The following is a 12582-nucleotide window of genomic DNA, read 5'->3' on the forward strand; positions in this document are numbered from 1 at the left end:
CAGTATTGCTACACATTAGATTTCTCCAGGTAGTTTTGGGTAACAGTGGAATCAGTTGAAGGTATATCTGCTTAATGATGCTTTTCTTATCCTCTAATGGCCTGTGCAGCTGCTTTATGATCTCCCTTGCTCCCAATATCTTCCTTACCATCCAGCTTGCATTCATAGGGATAGACATAGAGTATATGCACTGCTCCTTGATGTACACACACAATATGAATCCACTTAATCCACAATTTGTCTTTCTTGTGAGATAGGTCCCAGAAAGTTTTGGCAATGGCAACAGTATTTCAGATGTGAAGGTTGCTTAGGTTAAGTCCACCAACTGTTTTAGGTAGACACACTTTATCCCAGGCAATGAGGGCCTTCTTTGTGATTTCATTACCACCAGACCACATGTAACTTCTGCAATAAGCTTCTATTTTTGATCACTTTGACTGGTAGTGGAAATATTTGAGCCCAATATGATTGGATTCCAAACAGCACAGTCTGTATTAATTGGACCCTTCCAGCATAAGACAACTTTTTTGCAGTCCATGAAGTAATCTTTGCTACTATCTTTGTGATGAGAGGTTGCCATTGTAACATATTTAGCTTCTTTGTGTCCAATGGCACTCGTAGGTATTTGAAGGGCAGTTGACCTTGAGTATATCCCATATTCTGGTAGATTGCTTCTATAATCCCTCTTTCCATACCTCCACAGTATATAGCACTCTTATTTAGATTTGCTTGCAAATCCTGAAGCTCTTGAAAAGGTCGTGAAGCATTCCTGTAGCCTTTGAGTTGAGGATGTGTCCCCTCTAGCAAACAACAACAAGTCATCAGCATAACTTAGATGAGTAATGTGTAGTTTGTTGCATCTGGGATGGTATTTGAATCTCTTATGCTGGTGTAATTCTTTGAGAAGTCTGCTCAAGTATTCCATAGCAATGGCAAACAGGAAAGGAGAGATTGGATCTCCCTGCCTGAGGCCTTTAGCAGCATTAAATGGCTCTAGAGATTCTCCATTCAAAAGAATGGTGTAGTTGACTGTTTTCACATAGGCCATTAACCATTTGACAAACTTTTCTGGGAAATTCAAACCTTCTAGAACCTGTTCCAAGTAAACCCATTCAACAGAGTCATAGGCCTTTTGCAAATCAACTTTGATCATACATCTGGGAGAGATGTGTTTTCTGCCGTATGATTTAACAAGTTCATGTGCAAGTATAATGTTGTCCACAATCCTTCTTCCTGGAATGAAACCTGCCTGAGCTTCTAAGATGATACAATTCATAACCTTTTGTAGTCTCCCAGCAAGAATTTTTGCAATCAACTTGTACATCATTGTGCAACAAGCAATAGGTCGATAATCCTTCATAGTATTAGGATTTGCTATCTTTGGAAGCAGGGTTAGTGTGGTGCAATTAATAGCTTTAAATATGAATCCAGTGTTAAAGAACTCTCTAACAGCATCACATACCTCAGTTTTGATGATTGGCCAAGCTTGTTTAAAGAAGGTAGCATTGAATCCATCAATCCCGGGAGCCTTGTGATCACCAATTGAACCAAGTGCTTCACAAATTTCAGTATCAGTAACTTTGGCACATAACTCAATCTGTTGGCAGTGGGACAATCGAGGTCCATTTCTCATCACCCTCATATTAACTCCGGGAAGAGAAACAGCAGCTGATCCCATCAATGATTTATAAAATGTCGTAAACTCCTCCTTGATAGCTTTAGGATTTTTCAGCGTCAGGCCTGACAGTGAAGTGATCTCCAGAATCTGTTTCTGGTGTTGTTTCTCTTTCATTACAGCTGTAAAATAACTTGTGTTTGAATCACCTAATTTGATTCATGTAGCTCTGGATTATTGTTGCACCACACTTTCTTCAATCATAGACCATTTCTCCAATTGTTCTAAACACTGCTTCTCTTGCTCAGCCAAAGAATCAGAGTATCCATGTTGCATTTCTTTTTGAAGCTCTTTCAAAGCAGTTCTAGTCTTTGTGATTTTTTCAGTGATCCCTTTAAACTATTCGTTGTTAAGTTGTTTGAGAACTGGTTTCAGGTGTTTCAGATTGAGCCATACATTTCTCATTTTTCCTCCTGTTTCCCTTCTTTTCCAGCCATCAGCAACTATCTGCTTGAAATTTCTAGGTTCAGCCTAAACATTGAAGAATCTAAAGGGTATTTTCATGTTATTCTTAGTAGCTCTGAATGGTATCATTATGGGTACATGATCAAAAATGAAAGGCTCTCCAAACTCTGCTGTCAGATGTCCATATTGCACCATCCATTCATCATTTTCTATCGCTCTGTCAATTCTACTGCAAACTCTGTCTGCTCCTTGTTGTTTGTTTGACCAGGTAGAGTATTCTCCTCTCCAAGGAATTTCATTCAAGAGAAGTCTATTACAGCAATTTGAGAAGTCCTGTAACTCTGCCATAGTTATAGGTGACCCCTGTCTATCCTGTGGATATAGGACTGCATTGAAATCACCACATAATAACCAAGGTTCATTACTCCTAGGAGCTATACTCTGCAGCCCATCCCATAGAGCTTTCCTCTGTTCAACTGTGTTATACCCATAGATGGCTATAAGTAAGCACTTGATTCCATTCTGCAACCCAATTACCTGACAATGTATGAATTGAGCAGCTTCTTGAACCAGTTGGATGTCATACCATTTAGGATCCCAAGAGATCCATATTCTGCCATTTCTTGCTTTCTTATAGTTTGATAGTCATTCCCATTTAGGAGTAACTCTACCAGCAACATGCAATGCCTTATTTTGTTTAACTCTAGTTTCTATGATAGCAGCTAACTTTATATGATTGTTTATAAGGCACTGCTTTAACTCCTTCTGCTTGTACCTCTTATTTATTTCCCTAATATTCCAAAAGAGCCAAGTCATTTTGATGGCCTAGTGTTTCCCCCTAAATCTGGAGGTTTAGCTTTCTCAATTCTCTGTTCCTCATCAGGCAAAATTTGGAATCCATTTTCTGTTGCAATATCCCCAGGAGCTAGATAATTTTGTGCTGTTGTTGCTTTTACACCTGAGCTTGACCCTTTTGCTCTAACCTGGATCCAGCCTCCTTCAGTATTCATCACTGCTGAGTGCACAACACTCTTCCCTTTAGTTTGGTTATCTGTATCTTCATTTTGTTCCATCTGTACTGGTTCTTTTTTTTGTTGTTCTTTGTTCTTAGGAATCCATGTTGGAACTATTCTAGGTCTTTTGTACCTTTGGTTTTGCACTGGTTTCCCTATTTGTTTCTGCTTCATACAGTCATGACCAATCTTCAAACATTCAGAGCAAAATTCTGGTTTCCATTCAAACTCAATGGGCTGTTGGAACTGTCTACCAGATGGATCTTTGACAGTTATTTCAGTAGGAAGCTTCTTAGTTACATTTACCTCTATCAATATTCTCGCATAAGACACTCTAGTTTGCTTGGTGGTGCAGTGATCGGCAAACAGAGGATTACCTAGAGTACTTGCCATCCTACTCAAAGAGTTTATTCCCCAACAATTCATCGGAAGTTTAGGGAATTTTACCCATAATGGAATCTCTGTTAAAAATTCAGCATTAAAATCAAAATCCGGCGACCATTGCTTGAGAATCACAGGCTTGCTATTAATGGTATACGGCCCTCCATACAGGATTTCTTGTAAATCATTTAGATTGAGGAATTTGACTATATAATAACCATCTTCATGTAAAAATAAATCTGGTTCAGCTACATTATTCCAGTGTTGGGCAATATAGCGATGCATCTGATTGTAGCCTGGCGTTTCCCCAATTACATACACAATCAGAGCTTTCTTCCATTTTTCCGTCTCATTTTCTACCTCCACTTTGTCTAAATTCACCACATATTGACCATCAACTACTTCGGGAGCAATATAGGATAAGGTCATACCATTTTCTGTAGATCTATTCCCCGCAAATAGTTTCGCCCAAGGTGTTCCATTCAAATTTACCTTCTCCTCTGCAATTGGCTCAATTCGAATCTGATTACTCTCAAATGGGCCTGTGCATGTACTGGTCTCTCTATTAATCGTCTTCTCCACAATGTTACTTGAATTTCCTTGATTAATTGAGGTACTAGGACTTAGGTCCAGCTTCTTCGACGCACCTGTATGAGCACTAGCATTCCCCACTTCTAGAGATCTGGTCGTGAATGGTGGCCCAGTTGGGTTTGCAATTTGTTGTGAATTACCACATTCTAAGGTATCAGCTATGACAGTTGCACTGACGGAACTTCCAATCGTAACGAGCGGTGGATTTTTGAACGGCCGACCTCTCTTCTTAGCCATGGCTACCAAGGTCGGTACAGGTTAGCATAACCTACGCCGAGAGCAAAGCTAGAGAGAGAAAAAATTGATTATACTAAAGTAAAATGGAGAGTTATTATTCCTGCTTTTTTTCCATCCACGTACTAGACTACTAGAAATTCGGTTTTCCAAAATATTTTATTTTTCAACTTTCTTTTACGAAACCGACCAACTTCGGTCGGGTTTTTTTTTTGCGCAAAAATGCAGGAAACTATTTTTGCGTCCCGCGAAATTTGTTTTTTAAGAAACCGACCAACTTTGGTCGGTTTTTCATGTAAAATAAATTAAAGTTAATATTCAAAAAACCGACCAATTTCGGTCGGTCACTTTAAAAAACCAACCGACTTCGGTCGATAATTTTATATTTTTTGTAGTAAAACCGACCGCAACTGGTCAGTTATTTTCACGCGAAAATGCAATTAAAGAGTACAAATAAAATAAAAGAAAGTCTTAAACCAAAGTGTACCAATGGTCTAGTGGTAGAATAGTATCCTGCCACAATACAAACCCCGATTCGATTCCCAAATGGTGCATTTTTAATTACATAATTGAAAATACCGACCGACTTCGATCGGTTTCTTCGGTAGATTTTTTCTTTTTTGGTTGTTTGTGAAATTTAAATGACCGACCGAAATCTGTCGGAAATTGCCATAGACTTCGGTCGCTATTTATTACGACCAGCCTAATTTCGACGGATTAAAGTTGGTCGGAAATCGGTCGGGTTTTTCAGTTTTTCGACCGATTTCGGTTGGTATTTCTGGACGGTTTTTCGCAGTTTTCTAGTAGTGACTACACTGCTTAAACCACAACATTGCTGAATCTATGGCAATCTAGTTTGGTTTCAGGCCAATAGGAGGAACTAGAAGATTTCACCTCTAGAAAGCACCTACACCTAATGGCTTAATCCGCTATTCCCATTTCCTCGCAGAGCCATCATGCAAACGGTATACATGTTGATTCCTGAAATCAAAGACACTTACGAGAACAAGTGTAAAAGCAATGTGTGTTATGAGGATTAATACTAGGCAATCACTATTATCCTTAGCCCCACGGTGGGCGCCAAACTGTTTACCCTAAAAATTGGATAACAATTAAACTTATAATGTGGTTTTAAGGATTCGTGATTTCACCTAATACCAATTGAGAAACGTTGAGATAAGAAATTGACAATAATGTAAAGCAAACCGGTGTTCGAACAGAGCCCTCGAGTTGGAATACCCTCGAGCTAGTAGAGCAAGAACAGTTAAAAAGCAACAAACTGATAAACAAGAGAATGTGATTTAAAGAGAGAATATTGTATTGCTTTGATCTGCATCCATGTAAATTGCCTATAAATGATGGGGACTCCTCTTTATATAGTAGATGAATCCTAATGATGGTATAACTCTAATTACAGAAGTAAATCCCATAATTAGCCTAAACAACTGCCCTTGACTTGATCTGTTCCGGGATTTCCGCCATGATCTTCGACCGGTTACGGATATCTTGCATGTCCGTTATTGCGCTTCGTTCGAAGTCTATCATATATGGTCTCGATCACTGTCGGCCTCGATCTCGACGAGCACCTCGATTCTCGATCTCGATACCTTATCTTTGTGTTCTGACCTGATCCATTACGAGACTGACCCTCGACGTGATTCCCCAATTTCGATTAAATAGCAAAATCGGGCAAGCCCTATTTTAACCGCATATAGTAATTAAAGTAAATATGTCATGTGGGAGAGGCCTCTTTTAGGAGATATCAAAATGAATACTTATACATGGGAGTTTCTTGAAGCATTATAATAGCAAATCTGGTATTGGTGGCATAGCGCCAGGGATGAAAATGGAGAGTTATTATTTCTACTTTTTTTTCCATCCATGTACTAGACTACTAGAAATTCGGCTTTAACCGACCGCGGCCAACCGACTGACTTCGATCGGTCAAAAAACCGACCGAAGTCGGTCGGTTTTCCAAAATATTTAATTTTTCAATTTTTTTTTACGAGACCAACCAACTTCGATCGATTTTTTTTGCGCAAAAATGCGGGAAACTATATTAGCGTCCCACGAAATTTATTTGTTAAGAAACTGACCAACTTTGGTCGGTTGTTCATGTAAAATCAATTGAAATTACTATTCAAAAAACCAACCAATTTCGGTAGGTCATTTTAAAAAACCAACCGACTGCGGTCGGCAATTTTATATTTTTTAGTAAAACCGACCGAAATTGATCGGTTATTTTCACGCGAAATGCATTTAAAGAGTACAAATAAAATAAAATAAAGTATTAAACCAAAGTGTACCAATGGTCTAGTTGTAGAATAGTATCCTGCCACAATACAAACCCCGGTTCGATTCCCAGTGCATTTTTAATTACATAATTAAAAATACCGACCGATTTCAATCGGTTTTTTCGTTTTCCTTTTTTGGTTGTTTGTGAAATTTAATTGACCGACCGAAATCTGTCGAAAATTGCAATCGACTTCGCTCGCTATTTATTACCGATTAGCCTAATTTTGATGGATTAAAGTTGGTCGGAAATCGATCGGTTTTCTCAGTTTTCCGACCGATTTCGGTCGATATTTCTGGACGGTTTTTCGCAGTTTTCTAGTAGTGACTACACTGCTTAAACCACAACATTGCTGAATCTATGGCAATCTAGTTTGGTTTTAGGCCAATAGGAGGAACTAGAAGATTTCACCTCTAGAAAGCACCTACACCTAATGGCTTAATCCGCTTTTCCCATTTCCTCGCAGACCCATCATGCAAAAGGTATACTGTTAGTTTAAGACTTGGCCCACCAGTTTCTTTTCAATATAGGAGTTGCATGATAAGAAAAGCTCTCGATCGACTAGACCAGGAAAGTCGTACTGCAAAATGTATTGATTCAGATGCAGCGGCGAAGGAAAATGGTGTATCCATAACGGGTACAATATATCATATATGCACTATATTTGCGGATGGACACATTACTAGTGGCCAATATGCTGATAAATATAACTCTCTAGAGAATCATTGATAGAACTACACTTATTTTGGACCAAGCAACATTCAAGATCTCACCCTGCTAAATTGACTACTGCAATTGGTAAAAATGCTCTGTTGTCCATTTCAAATGTATACGTTACAGCTCCCAGTATACTCTTGTCTAACACAGCAGTACAACATGCTCCTAATAATAAGATTAAATCGTGATTTCTAACATGTCAACACATAGTGAACTGTTAAAAAGTGCAGGATATTAGTTCTATTATGGCTAAGAGCCAATCAGACAAGAAGAGGTTAAGGGAGAGCGAGAATAATATATGCAAATGCAGGATATATTAGAGAGTCATGTATCACACCTATTGTGTGGCTTGCTTTGACCCTTGTTCGTATCATCTAGCTCAATGATTTCGAGAAGGGATTGTTTCAGAGTGAGAATAAAAGTGCTGATAACATGTAATAAAATAATATAAATAGAGAGTAAAAACAAGAGAATTAGAAAGGGAACTTAAAAGAGATCATATTATTTCTTCTTCTTCGTCGTGTGTTACAAATAGGTCACAAGAGACTCTAATTGCAGAAAAAGGAAAACTCCCATAACAAACTTCAAAACTTGAACTTATTGTTATATAACAAGATTTCTCCGTAAATCTGTAATTGCAGGACATCTAATATGCAAGTAACGTTGTTTCTTACAAGGATCTTACAAAAGTAGCTCCCTGACCCTAACAACTTTATACCTCAACAAATCCATGAAGAACGAATTTTGGGAAGATGAGCAAGAATTGGCAGCTCAAATTTCGATGGACTCTACTAGTAGGGAATTGATGTGAGGTTTCAATACTTTCTCCGGATGAGTGTACCCATCTAGATTGTGTATATAAGTAACCTCAACAATACGGGCAAGATTGAGAATACGAGATAAAAACTCCGTAGCGACAGGAGTGGGCCTAAGAAGTCCTTCATTAAGATCCTTCCATGCTACCTCAGCCATTTCTTGAAATTTAGTCATTGCCTTTTCCGTTGATAAGCCATAATCTCTCATGCAGCACTAAATTTCTTTTGCAATTTGCCCCCTACTTTTCTCAACCTGGAAAGGTAGATAGATTAGGCGTTACCGCAATTGTTGTCGCAATACTTTTTTTGTCCAAATCACATATAATTATATAAGTTTGTGAGATACAACTCATACCTCGTATGTGGCTGTGTCATCAATAACTCGGCATATTATCAGACTAGCTTCAAGAATTTTAGGATTCTTTGACAACCACTCAAAATCATGCTCCATAACAGACTTCATGCCCAAATACGATGTTGTCGCAAGGTAGTAATATGTAGTAGTTGCTAGTGCATTGTTTAGGTATTCAGAAACAGGTGGCATATATCCTTCAATAAACCATGTTGACTCGACATTATAATTTCTTACTACTTCTTTCATCTGTCAATACGAAATATATATGTTCAAGTGTTAGATAATTTTGACTGAATTGTATCAAGTTTCTGATCACTAAAAGACGCACACAAAGTAAAACAAAGTGAGAAATGGATTAAGGAAAAAACATATTTCGATAGTTAAGTTGCTCAAGCATACCCTTTCTATTGCATGGCACACAATATGAGATCTTCCAGCACTAGACAATTCCTTTTCATAATCATTGTAAAGATCTAGAATAGCTTTATAACTGATTTTCATGTAATCAGGAAGCTAATCAATTTCGTTGATATCCCATCTGCAGGATGACAAAATTAAGGTGAACTCATGCATTTTGAAAGAGCACAACTATAATGAAAGAGCACAACTATAATGAGTAGAAGTTCGTCTTAATATTTTCACAACGACATTCACCATCGAGGAATATCTGAATAAGTGAATTGATGACGTACATACCTTTGTATGGCACCTGTGTATGCCTCAAGTTCATTAACTATACCGTAAGCATCAAAGGTGTCATCGACAATCGAAATCATTGATATTGTATTAACGAGCATGACACGAGCTTGAGAGTATTGAGGCTCAAAATAAACTCCTAATGCCCAAAAGTAGCATTCAACTACTCGATCTCTAGCATATGGAAGTGTTGTTACGAAATCCAAATCTTTCCACCATCTGCATCATAACAAATTAACATTAGTACTTGAGATATGATCAATCAAAAAGGGTCCATCGTTTTTATATATCACACATTGATACTTCAGCAAGTTCTTGTTTGTGCAATATTTGGAGCAAGTTGAAATCCAATTTGGCAAATCGAAGTAACACATCATTTTTTGATTGTTCCTTCTCATAGATTGATGAGATGAATAATCGGGTCTCGACTCTAGGTACGCCCTTGTGCAAACATTGCTCAAGGGCATGTGTCACTTGCTCCCTAAGTGGAAATTTCAAATGTGGAGCTGCAGAATCAAGATGGATAGTGGAGAAAGCAAGTGCGTCTTCTAAGATATCGTCAGCATGAGTCCTTACATGTGAAGCTTCGTACAAGTTCAATAAACCTAAGACATCACTAGTGAGAGACTCCTTGAATTTGCCATTTTCATCTTGGAATTTGCTGAAAATTTCTGGTATTTCAAGAAAGAAAGCTCAAGATTAATTAACCTTCTTGCAATAAATGGATAATAATTTTAACAACAATTTTATAGGTGTGCTTCATGATGAACTTACCAGGAGAGATGTTGAAACCATGTTGTCTGAGCAATCGAAATTGAAGTGCAGAAGTGCACAAATCGTCGCAGTTTGAGTTTTGGTTATAAATTTGATCCAAAATCTCATCAATTTCTTTTTCAAAGTGGTAGGAGATGCCAAGACGTTCAATAATGTCAATCAAATTCAATGTATCAGCCAATTTCATTGCAGTTGCTAACAACATATTCCTCGTTTGTTACTTCAATGCTTCAATCTCTTTAGCATACTTTTCTGCAACCTATATATAATGTATTTTAAAGAACATAAAAATAAACGTTCAAAATACATTATCCAATAAGCACAAAGACGACAATGGCTCTGTATGTAAGAAGAAAAGATAATTAGTAAGTACCTGATTGTCAATGGAGAAAGAAAGGAACTGATCGCCCCAAAGACTAGGAGAGAAGTCGGCGACGGGGCGAACAATCTCTTCTTCTTCCTCAATCTTCACAAGATTATTGCCAACTGCAGCTGAAGCCATTGCTACTTAATTTATAAGAGAATTTTTGGTACTTCAGAAGAAATAAACTCCAGGATATATATATGAAAGAGTGATGAGTGAGAAACGATGACTCAAATGGAAGAGAAGGCATAAGTATTTATAATTATTTCTTCAGTTGCCTTACTTGACCAAATACCAGATAGTACCCAGCAGTAGTACTCAGCAGCCTTTTGATAATCTTCCTTGGTGTCTCAGTAATGTAAGTTCAAAACAACAATAACTAATAGCCAGTTTGGTCAAACTCTTTTCAACCAGAAAGGAAAATAAAAAAGTGCTTTCTGTTTTTAAAGTTGACGTGTTTAACCAAGTTTTTAAAAAGAAAAAAAAATGCTTTTGAGTAGAGCAAAGTATTTTTGAGAAAAATATACTTAGAACCACTTTTTAAAAGCGTGGCCAAACACTAATGCAGCTGCTCAAAAGTGCTTTTCAAATTAATTAGCCAAATACACACTGTTTCTGACCAAAAGTACTCCTGAAAAAAATATTTTTGAAAAAAAACACTTATCAAAATAAACTGATTTTAGAAGCTTGGCCAAACAGGCTATTAGCCTTATTGTCACACTTACATTGGATAACGGGTTGGTATGTGACGACCCGACCCGTCATCTCAGGAGTTACCGCCCCGTTTCCCCATTTTATGCTTCTTCATGTTTCATTATCAGTAATTGGTGTGTTAGAGTTGATTTGGATTGGTTTTGGTAGAAAATGAGACACTTAGTCTCTTTAAGGAAGGCTTGCTTTGAAAAAGTCAATCGGATGTTGACTATTGAGTTAGAGGGTTCGGATGCGATTTTCGATGATTCGGGTAGCTTTGTTAGGTGATTTAGGATGTGTGTGCAAAATTTCAGATGATTCGGAGGTGGTTTGGTTGGGTTTATGATCGAATGCCAGTTTCGGAAGAATTTGAAGAACTTAGGCTTGGATTTGATGTAATTTGATGGTTTTAGTGTTAATCGTGGTGTTTTGATGATTGGAACAAGTTTGGGTGATGTTTTAAGATATGTTGGTGTTTTTGGTTGAGGTCCCGAGGGCCTCGGGGTGAGTTCGGATGGTTAAACGGAGAGTTTTGGAATTTTTCATGTTGCTGAGCCTGCTGCAACTGGTATTTTCGCTTCTGCGAATCTTGGACCGCAGAAGCGGACACGCTTGTGTGAAGGATTGACCGCAAAAGCGGTGAGGAGGCCTGGGCGCCGGTTCCGCAGAAGCGATTGGCTAACCGCAGAAGCGATATCGCTTATGCGTTTGTGTAACCGCAGAAGCGGTTGAGCTCGAGTTTGGTATTTCCGCAGAAGCGGAAGAAAAGTCGCGAAAGCGGTCCCGCATAAGCGGGAAAGTGACCGCAAAAGCGAAAAGAGCTGGGCAGATTTATATTATTTCCTCCGCGAGCTAGGTCTTATTTTCACCATTGTTGAGCAACCTAGGGAGCTTTTTGACGAGGATTAAAGAGGGTTTCGACGGGAATTGATTGGAGGTGAGTCTCGTGACCTGGAATCATCATTTTATTGAAGAATCAACACCTAAATTCATGGAAATTTGATTAAAAATGGAAGAACTAGGGCTTGACTTTTGAAATGGAAATTTGGAGTTTGAGGGAGCATTGGAGCTCGGATTTTGGTAAATTTGATATGTATGGACTCGTGGCGAGGTAAGGAATCCATTGATGTTAATTTTCTGAATTTTCGAGGAGTGGGCCCGAGGCTCGGGTTTTGCTAATTTAGAGATTTTTGCTATTTTTCGATTGTTTTCGATTGGGTATTGTCCCATTAGCATATTGTGATGTATTCGCTCTGATGTTGGATAGATTCGACGTGCGTGGAGGCCTGTTTGAGGGGCAAAGGCGTCGCGAGCTAGAGATTTCACCGGTTCGAGGTGAGTAATGATTGTAAATGATATCCTGAGGGTTTGAAACCCCGGATTTGCACATCGTAGTTCTATATTGAGGTGACTTGCACGCCGGATAGCGAGCGTGGGGTAGAGCGCCGTTAGGGATTGTGACTTGGTCCGTCCCGGTTGTTGATTTTACCGCGTATTTGACTGAAACTTATTTGATATTATCATGATTTGGGCTGATTGCCATACTTGGGTTTCGTGCCAATTATTTGAACCCCTC

At 38.5% G+C, this 12582-nt stretch overlaps 1 pseudogene; it reads right to left on the minus strand.

The window, feature by feature from the left end:
• Positions 7791-10466, minus strand: LOC109232730 (annotated as a pseudogene).

This window comes from Nicotiana attenuata, chromosome 9 (assembly GCF_001879085.1).
Source record: "Nicotiana attenuata strain UT chromosome 9, NIATTr2, whole genome shotgun sequence".
In the NCBI taxonomy this organism is placed as follows: domain Eukaryota; kingdom Viridiplantae; phylum Streptophyta; class Magnoliopsida; order Solanales; family Solanaceae; genus Nicotiana; species Nicotiana attenuata.